The sequence below is a fragment of the Lactuca serriola genome, chromosome 5 (genome assembly GCF_051521515.1).
Source record: "Lactuca serriola cultivar US96UC23 chromosome 5, Lser_US96UC23_V15, whole genome shotgun sequence".
Taxonomy (NCBI): Eukaryota; Viridiplantae; Streptophyta; class Magnoliopsida; order Asterales; family Asteraceae; genus Lactuca; species Lactuca serriola.
This window is the reverse complement of record NC_136412.1, coordinates 4,462,614-4,473,138: the sequence shown is the minus strand read 5'-3', so window position 1 is coordinate 4,473,138 and position 10,525 is coordinate 4,462,614.

The following is a 10,525-nucleotide window of genomic DNA, read 5'->3' as shown; positions in this document are numbered from 1 at the left end:
TAAAACTTAAGTCACCCTTTGCCACACATTTTCAGTCCCATGTTAGTGTGCCGGTTAACCACACACGCTCCACTAACGACTTAACAAGGTGCAAAGTGTAATTTCATAGGTTAGCACCATTTCGCATTTTCCTAAGTAACTAAGATTGGGAATTTATAAGAGTTTAGTGACTTAGTATTTATCATTATACTTTTAATGAAAGGAGAATTAGAGTCCTATCCTACCTATCCAGCTAACGACCCTTCACCAGTCAAGGAAGTCGTGGGTGAGAGTGGACACCCATTAAACTGTCATTTTATAGACAGTAACCTTATACCCCCCTTATAGACTGGCTTCGTGAATGAGGCCTACTAACGGTAAGATTGACTTTACTTATATATATATATATATATATATATATATATATATATATATATATATTCATTAATTTTTAATATTATAATAGTATAAGGTTGATTTTAAACTTTTAAAATTCTAAGGTTTAATTTGGAATTAAAGTATACATGGGGAGGTAACTTTGTAAATTCCAAAACTTGAGGGAAAGTTTTGAAACTTTTCAAAACTCTTAGATTTTCATAACTTATGAGTTTAATTAAGGTTTTAAAAAGCTTTAATGAAGAGACTCTTGAACATCCATAACTTGAGGACAAGTTATGGAGTTCATAAAACTATTTATGACAAAAAGACTCTTCATTTTGTAGCTTATGGTTCTAATAACTTTTTTTTAGTGAGACCTTTTATATAGCTTGAGGACAAGTTACAAAACACACGTTATGAATAACTTTTAGATTAATTTTGATTGAAAACAACTATCACAAACATGTCTAGCAATATTCATAATGTTGATTAAATTTATATGAACAAGACAATTCAAATCAAACAATTTTCATGTAATTAGCCTAACCATTAAACTAATATAAAACATGAAACTTTTGACAATTTTCTTTTGAATTGGATTAGAATGATCATTACCACATCAAAAACAAGTTTTATAAGTCCAAAACAGTTTAAGGTAATGATTCTAGACCAATTCCAACCTAAAAACTCGAAGATATGATGTCTGGGGGTCCAACTCGTTGAGTGCATGAACCAACTCGACGAGTTGGATGAATTTCTGCATGGACTCGGCGAGTCCATCAGTGAACTCGGCGAGTCCACTGTCCAGAATAGCTGAAAATCGATTTTTTAATCATTTTTCAAAAATTTGCATCAAGTATAATTAGAAACAAGCCTAGTCTCAGATATCATTTTTGGGTTTTGAGCATTCTAACACACCTAAGGTGTATATGCAACCCTAAATACCTTGGATCTATGTTTTCTCTATTATACATGCAAATGTGGAGTTTCCAAGGTAATAAGCCTATAATTAGCATACAAAGATGTAAACTATACAAGATACTAGTTAGTGTAACATACCTTTTCATATGGCTGGAAGTCTTGATGCATTTGGCCTTATTAGCTTAGCCTCAATAGTGTGGAAGCCTCAAGTGGAATTACAACACATCAAGGACAAATAATTAACTTGAGAGAGAATCTTCATGCACCAAAAACTCCATGAACACTAAGACTAGAGTCAGTCCGATTTTTGGGCTAGAAGCATCTATTTATATGTGTGACGAATCCAAGAGTCATGGGTATAACCCATAACCCAAATCCATACCCATGGGTTTAATGATCCGTGGTTCATGTCGCCCAACTCTTTATGTATCCATACATAAACTTGGCCCAACATGGATCATAAGCCCAACACATATAAATATAACTAATTAACATAATCAGTCCCATATATTTAATTAGTCTCTTTTTGATCACTAAATCAATTCCAAATTAAATCTTGATCAATACTAATTAAAACCATATGATTTCATCTTAATATATTAATACTTATAGTATCTTAATAAATCCTATATAACCTTCTCTCAAGAGTCCATCCTAACAAATTGTCCTGATGATATGCAACCAAAAAGGACCATGCTACTCTCGGGTCAAGTACATACCAATAATAGTTATGGGCTTAGAAATCTAATCCAACAAAAACCTCGTATGGCGATTACAAACCTATACCACCGAAACGAATAGGTAAGGAAGCCAGACGCCATTGAATATATCCAAGTTAGGGGCCTCCAAATACCACCATATCCTCGATAGACCCGCGCAATCCTTTGTCAAAGAACAAAGCCACCTCTTTTATGTGCACTGGCTGGCAAGTCCTTAAACCAAAGAAAAGTTTTGCAATGGCCATACATGATCGAAAAAAAGGAGCTCATTCTGTGGGTCACATAGTTGTGGAAGAACATCCATCAAATCAACAGCATTGATAGCTCTCTTCATGGCCAGCCGACTAATAACCCTGCGTCTCTGCTAACAGCCCCCCCCCCCCCAAGGAGCTTCACCCCTCAAAGACGGTCTCCCTATATCTGTTGGGAATAAATCGGCACAAAGCTTGCTACCATCATAGGAGGGCCAAAATATCTCTATTTTCTTGATGTTCAACTCAAGACCCAAGCCTGGACCATTCAACCGAATAATGTTCAACACTCTAGCCACCTCCTTTGAATCCCCAATGAACGTCCCATCATCCAGATACCAAGCATGGAGAAGGAGCTTACAATTGTCTCTAATCTTGTGCACAAGAAGGTGCAAAACGAGGGAAAAAGAAGAGGGCCTAAGGGGTCGCCTTGCTGCATCCCAGTGGCAGACCATATATTTTGGTCTCTGATATAAAGTCTCGCTACTTGCCCATACAAGAAATTCACCAACAAAGAAATAGAAGGGCACACCCTCTTAACCTTGTGGAGCAATGTTGATCCATCCACCAGGTTAAAGGCATTCGAGAAATCCACTGTCAGCATTACAAGATGTCACACCCCAAAACCATGAATGGCGGAAACATTATGGGGTGGAGGACGTCATGTACAGTATCACAAACAATGAATAATAGTAAACAAGCAACAACATCATCCATTGCATTAATAGTATAATTTCATACATGTGTGTTCTGACAAAGTTATAGACACCAAAATATACATATCAAAATAAAAGATGAGTCTTGAACGAACTCCATCTTCTCAAAAGCCTGGCACCTGTACCTGTCTAGTGGTGACCTGAGAATACAAGTTATTTTGAAAGCGAGTATCAGCTTAATGCTGGTGAGATCATAAGTATATTAATGTCTGTCTTTGTATGAAAACATTTGTAAAATGTTTCTGTAAGATGTTTTGTACAATGTTTTGTATAATGTTTGAACTCTCCTAGAAAACCCTATGTTTCCTACTAACTGTAGCCTTCTACCAAGGCATCTAGTGTTTGTGTGTATGTCTCTTGATAGAGTGTGTGTTTTCTAGATTCTGACTATCATTAACCAAAATGTAGTTTCTACATTACCGTGCATCGTGTGAATATTCACGAAGTGCATGCAAATGGGAAAATATTATCGTATCGTGGTATTTGTAATAAGTGACTACTGTGGTACTAACTACCTTAAAACAAAAGGTGTTCCAAATAACATGTGATCGACATGTATCCTGCTACCGACTCTAGTAAAACGACGATGTAAGACGCCGTAAGAAATGACATTTGGCACCCGTAGACTTGCAAGTCCCACTATAGCGAGCAGCAAGGTGTAGGATAGTCAATCCAGTATAGATCTATACGCAAACTCATATGCTCCCCAATTAAGGAGATTCGGGATACAAGAGCGGTCATGGCAGGAAGTGCCATGACCCGCTCAACGGTTCACATAACTGGATGAATGTATATATAATGAATGTGCTAACTAAAAGTGAAATCTTTCTCCGTCTAGCTTGTATGTATTGAAATATTCTGCGTGTGCTAGCTGTAATGTATGTTCTCTCTATCTAGCATGTATAGTAATGTACTGTCTGTGTTACTCGTACTGACTCATGAATGAACTGACTCATTGTATATTTCATTGTTCTAGTAATAGTAATAGTATCCTCCTGTGCTACCCTTATGGTAACTTACTAGTGATGTAACTGGTACGTATGAATATGGAAGTATACCCTTGCTACGCAAGGGTACCGAATGAACTGGAAGGACCTTTATGACTATATATGTACACATGATATATAACTAATATTTAAACGGCCTTCGGACGGGTACCCGATATCCCACCAGACCACATCTCAAGCGCGAAAAGGAAATAGGGTGGATAGCCTTCCTAAGTACTTTAAACCTTTCTTATATAACTATACATACATAGACATGCAATTGATAATAAGTAAAACAGAGTTTAAGAAAATGTATTTGATAAGTATAAGAACTTGTAAAACAGTTTGAAGCAAAACAGTTTGATAAACAATTTGAACAATAAGGAAACCACTTGTTTTGTAGTTATTAATCACATGTGATAGATGTAATAACTATAAGTATTTGACTTGTATTCCCCCCATATAAGCATTTAAAAACATTTAAACCATTGATTAAGGGGTATGAACTCACTTGTGGTGAGTGGATAGGACTAGAGTGTCGGGTACGGTGTTAGGTGACAAATGGAGACTTGTTCGCATGCACGAGCCTAGTTATCATATAATGAACATATATGTAACTAATTAGCCAATTTATAACTAATAAATTAAGTTGGGACACTCTAGAACATGGAAACACTTTGTTTCAAGTGTTAAAGATTACAAGGATTGCATCCAAGTGTTGGTAGGGCAACGCTAGGGTGTTTGGAGTTCAAGAGTAAATTCTCTTGGAGTTTACGGTTTTGATGGATATAACCCAAGGAGTTTACGACAGTAAACTCTAGGGTTTACGATCGTAAACTATACTCCTATTGACCATGTGTTGTTTTGTGGTTTAACAAGCCTTTTGAAGCATTTCTACTAGGTGATTTGGCCTTTGGAAGGGACTAGAGCAACAAAAACACTCCTTAGAGGAGTTTACGGCCTCATGGTCATTTCCCTTTGGGTTTACTACCGTAAACCCTAATGGAAAAGGGTAGTGCCATGTTTTCAAGTCCTTAACACAACTAGGTAATAGTCTAAGTTAGTTTTTAGGCCTAAGGAAGGTAAATGACCCATTTAAACACACTTTAGGGTGTTTATGGTTTTGGGAGATCCCCAAACCGTAAACACTTATAATTGTTGGTTTTTGGTGGTTTTCAAGGCTTAAACATAATAAGGGAGGGTTTAAACTTGTCAAGGATGGCTTAAACATCAAACTAGGACTTAGATTAGGGACTTAGGCACCATTTGTGCCTTTCTTGGTGTTTACGGCCCAAGAACATTCTTAGACCGTTAACACCTTTAACCTTGTGTTCTTGGTACATTTTCTTGATGTTTAAATGTAATACTAGCTTAATAACAATCAAGGATGGAAGCACTTACTATTAGGAGGCTTGATTTGAGCTAAAAATCCAAGAACATTTAGTGTGTGTTCTTGGTGTTCTTGGTGTTTTGGAAATCTAGACAAAATACATAAATGAGTGGATGATTAGATGTACAAACACTAGATTAAGTGTTTTACTGTAACACCCGTAGATTAGGGCTAGTTAATTTAGAGACGATAAGCGTCAAAAATGACTTTTTGATAAAAGATTATTTAGAATGAATAATCCTAACTAAGTTGTAGTATATGTTACAAGGATTCCGTACATATAAAGAACGCCGAAATCCGAGTTATAACGAAGAAGTTATGGCCTGTCGAAGTTTCACGACAGAACCGGCACGACACAACACGACGTAAAAAGTGAATTTACGTTAGAGCAATATTTAGCCTTAGCGATTTAAATGAAAGTCGTAGAATACGTTAAACCATGAGCGTGCATAAAAAGAACGCCCAAATCTGATTTCGTATGAGGAAGTTATGATTTTTCGAAGTTTCAACTTAGCGGTATGCAGCCCGAATACTCGATTTGAGACCGAGCGGTTTTTAGCCAAAACAATCTAAATGAGAATTGAAGATCTCATTAATTGTAGTAAAACGATAAAAAGATAGGCGAAAACGGACGTCGGATGAAGAAGTTATGATTTTATAACGGAGTTTTCCTGTCCCGGCCTACTAAAAATAAATAATAAAAATAAATTCAAAATTAGCCGACGGAGTCTAAACGAAAGTTGTAGAGCGTAGTCTCACCTATGCGTGGATATAAAGAACATTGAAAACAGAGTTCGTATGAGGAAGATATGAATTTTTGAAGTTTATTAAATATTTTCGAAATTAAATTTAAATATAAATTTTCGATATTATCCAAGGGGGGAGTCACCGGGCTTATCCAGGTTACGCCACGTGTAACCTAAGAGTACGCCCCGCGTAAATCGCAGATCCAGACCCTATAAAAGGGAGTCGAGTGCAGCCGATTCAATTGCTCATTTCTCTTCTTTCTCTCGCGTTTTTGGATCGTTTTTCGTGCAAGAATTATCCCGAAGCCCCGGTATCATTCCCGAGCCCCGAAGCAAGTCCCGAGGCCCCGAAGATCCCGAGAGGTGAAATTCCCGAGCCGAAGCCTTGCCCGCGAGGAGTCCGGTTTTTGTGAAGATCTTCCAGATCTGCCGAAGAATACTACTTCTACAAGTCGTAGTGCAGTCCGATCATCTTCTAATCAAGTGAGTGTATAGTCACTTTCATCTTACACATAGATATGAAGTATTTTATAAAATACGTGCTATGTATATATATATATATATATATATATATATATATATATATATATATATATTGTTGTTTATATGTGTCAGTGTGTGGTTACTTTCTTCTAACACATAAATATGAAGTATTTGCTATGAAATACGTGCTATGTGTTTATATATTATTTGTCTATTTGAGATGGACATGGAATTGATGTTTTATACAAGTGTTAAATGATTTAAACTGTGTAAGTATTTATATCTATGAAAATGTTGGGTAGAACATGGGTAGATGGGATAGTTGGTGACTATGGAGTTAGCACATATTGTATAAACCCTGGTGACTATGGAGTTAGCGCCTATTATTAGATAAACCTTGGTGACTATGGAGTTAGCGCCTTTTGTATAAACCTTGGTGACTATGGAGTTAGCGCCTATTATATAAACCTTGGCGATGATGTGACTTCGTGCCTATTTGATGAACCTTGGCGACTATGGAGTTAGCGCACGCTGAGTAAACTTTGGCGACTATGGAGTTAGCGCTTGTTAAGTAAACCTTGGCGACTATGGAGTTAGCGCTTGTTAAGTGAACCTTGGTGACTACAGAGTTAGCGCCACTTGAGTAAACCCCGACGACTATGGAGTTAGCGTCTGATAAACTATGGATTTAGTACCTGATAGATAAACTTTGGCAGCAATGGACTTCGTGCCAATTCCTTAGGTAAATCCTTAGGAATAAATGAATGAAGGATAGTTGGTTCTTAGGGTAAAACCTTAAGAAGATAATGGGGATGGGTAATTGGGTTGATTGTTTGATAATTGAATATAATAACTGTATTATTGTGGGTTGAAAACCCTATATGCTCACCAGGCTCCCAAGCCTGACCCACTCAGTTTTCTTTGTATCACAGGTATCGTTACGAAGATATATTTCATGGAGAGATTAAAGGAGATGTAAAATCTTTAGTGTAAATAATGTAAGTTCCGTTTATGCTTATGTGTCTGTATCAGAACATGACATCCCGAGGTTTTATTATTTAATGAAAATACATTCTCTTTGAGAAATGTTTTGATAAATGGTTATCATATTTTATTTTGGGGAACAAATTCCGCCACTGTTTTCTCTAAACGATCACTCTGATTTATAAAACAAAGCGTAAACAAATCGGTCTTTTCTGGCCGTGAAATTGGGGATGTCACATTTACTAACTTGAAAAGGTTAGAACACTTACAACTTTGAAGATTTGGAATCAAATCTAGGATGATACTTGAAAGCCTTTTGGAGTTTACTCTTTTGGGTATTTGGGGAGTAAACACATAATGGCTTAGACTTGGGGAGTAAACTCATACATAGGTATGAGTTTACGGTTTTTGGGATGATTTTTCAACCCAAACATAATAGTTTGGCTGGGAATTTCTAAGACGCAATGTGTTTGCGGTTTCTAAAAATCAAAACCCGAGACGGCACTTTCATTCACCTGATCGTTTAAAAGTAATGTTAAAATAATCAAACGAACTTTATATTTCTTAAAAATAAGAAATAATGACATTAACTTATGATACGAAGTGGTTGACTTTTAGGGTTTGACCGAATGGAAATTTTGGGTTTTCACACAAGAGACCAATCAGCACGGTGTTCACTCAACACCCTATTGGCATTGTGTAACACAGCCTCAGCACCCCCGGACACACCAACCCCGAACTGAAAATCATTAAGGTACTTGGCCATTTATTTACCCACACCTTTCATGGAAACCTTGGAAACCAGACGTCTCAATATAGTGCCTCCTTCAATTGGACGAATCCCATTGTCTGGTTTAAGCAGAGGCGTGAGAGGATCAGGTGCAACAAACTCTGCCAAAATGGTTGGGCATCTTCCCGCTAACCATAAATTAACCACTGAAGTGATAGCACGTATGAGATCTGTAGCTATAGCAGACCCTTCTTCACAAAGGGCATCCAGTAAGTGTTGAGCCCTCAAGCCATCTCTCCCGCAAGAAGTTCCTTTAGGGAAAGATTTGATGCAACCAAATACACAGTCAAAGTCTGCTACAAGGGGAGGTTCAGAAATTATGGGGCTCGACATTTATGGGGGTGGCTTGAAAGGGTGGTTGTCCTCCAAAGCTTTAATAGTATCACCATTATATGGAGCGACACCCGATGAGCATAACACTTTCACAGCTGAGGTAAACTGCCCATCTGCAACCTTACGGAGACACTGCCTGATGTTGGTGTTACTTGATGTAGACTCCTTCTGGAGGATACCTCCACCCTGTCCCATGGCTCCAACCTTGGGATTGTCTAACATATTTTAAACTAACTTCCTGATACCATCCTCTTTCCTCTATGTATCCAAGGACTTCAGGATGAAACTTTGTTGTAAGGATTTTTTATTCCCAGACCTACATTCTTGTCTATTTTTTGGCCTAAACACCTGTAGTGTGCAGCGAGGAAGAAGTAACAAGCAAATCAAAGCAACAACCAAGCCAGGCTGGGCAATCACCTTGTAAAGAGCAGTTTTCAAAGCCAAAGAGAAAGTAAGGCGGCAACTATGGGGGTAGTCTTGACAATAGTGATAGGTGCTTTAAAAACACGATCAAGGAGCCCAACATCAAAAACCAAACCTCCACGAGCATTTTTCACCGACTCTTTAGTAGGTGACTTTAAAATACCGACAATGTACCGACTTGAGCCGTCAGCCCCTGTAACAAACCTCACACGACCATCCGGGTGATGACAATAACGGCTAAGAGCATGCAAATCCATACACTTCCCACACATCCATTGACCAAAGGCCTTCAAAGTTTCTTCCACTTCCATAAATAAACCAATATCACTAGAAAGAGCTTCATGTAAAACACATTTATAATCTTTAGTAGGTTGATGATTCCTTATGATGTGTGCAATCCTACTGTCAGTCCCCTTACTTCCCACTTCAACATTTGGGCAACAATGGAAGGTTCTAAACGAGTACAAACAAATATCACTTGAGCTTGTAGAAGAAGAATCCATACAAGAGAACAAGCCACGAGATGAAGCTTAAGCTATGAATCAATAATTAACAAGGAAAGGAAAGAAATGGAACACCAACACGCCATTGGTGTGCACAAGTAGCATCCAAACTAAGAAAACTACATTATCTTGAACAATAAGGTTGCAACAAGAGAAAAACTAGTTTGGGCATTTTATCAAACACTTGGTGTGCAACAAAAATAGCTTCTTGTAATTTCATCTTCTTCCATTGAAACATCAACCGTCTTCCATTTCAATCCCTTTTTTGATTAAATGGTCAATTAGATCATGTATGTGTGTATCCAACAGCGACAAACAAACTTTTGATGCCAATTCTCACTTCTTCAAATATTAAGGATTAAATCAACTAACTTGAATTTATCCCATTTTATAGATGTCTAGTTCTGACAACTGTGGTCTTCCTTATCCTTTTGGAAAAAGATTTCCTCATGAAGATGATATTCCACGTGACGATAGAGGTGAAAGATCAATCCTTTTTTCGTGCTTTGGTGGAACTTCTCTTCCTCCACCTCCTCCAGTTATTCTCCTTGACCCACGTATTCGTCGACTTGAAAAGTTCACGGTCACTCAAGCCCTATTGGCTAGCAAACACGAAGATGGAAAGTCTGTGTGTGCACACGTCTTGAAGATGAAGTCACACATTGATAGACTAGGGATGTTAGGTGCCGTCTTCTTGAGGAAGTTAAATGTTGACTTGGTTCTTCAATCACTTCCTGAGTCGTATAGTCAGTTCGTTAAGGACTACTATATGGCAGACCACGATGTGACCCTTATTGATTTGACATATTTGGTAATTGCTGTTGAATTAGAAATGATTTGTCACACTGGTAAAGCAAATTTTAATGGAAGACCTACCTCCCAAACTTCCATGGACATTGATAATGGCGACATTAGAAGTCCAG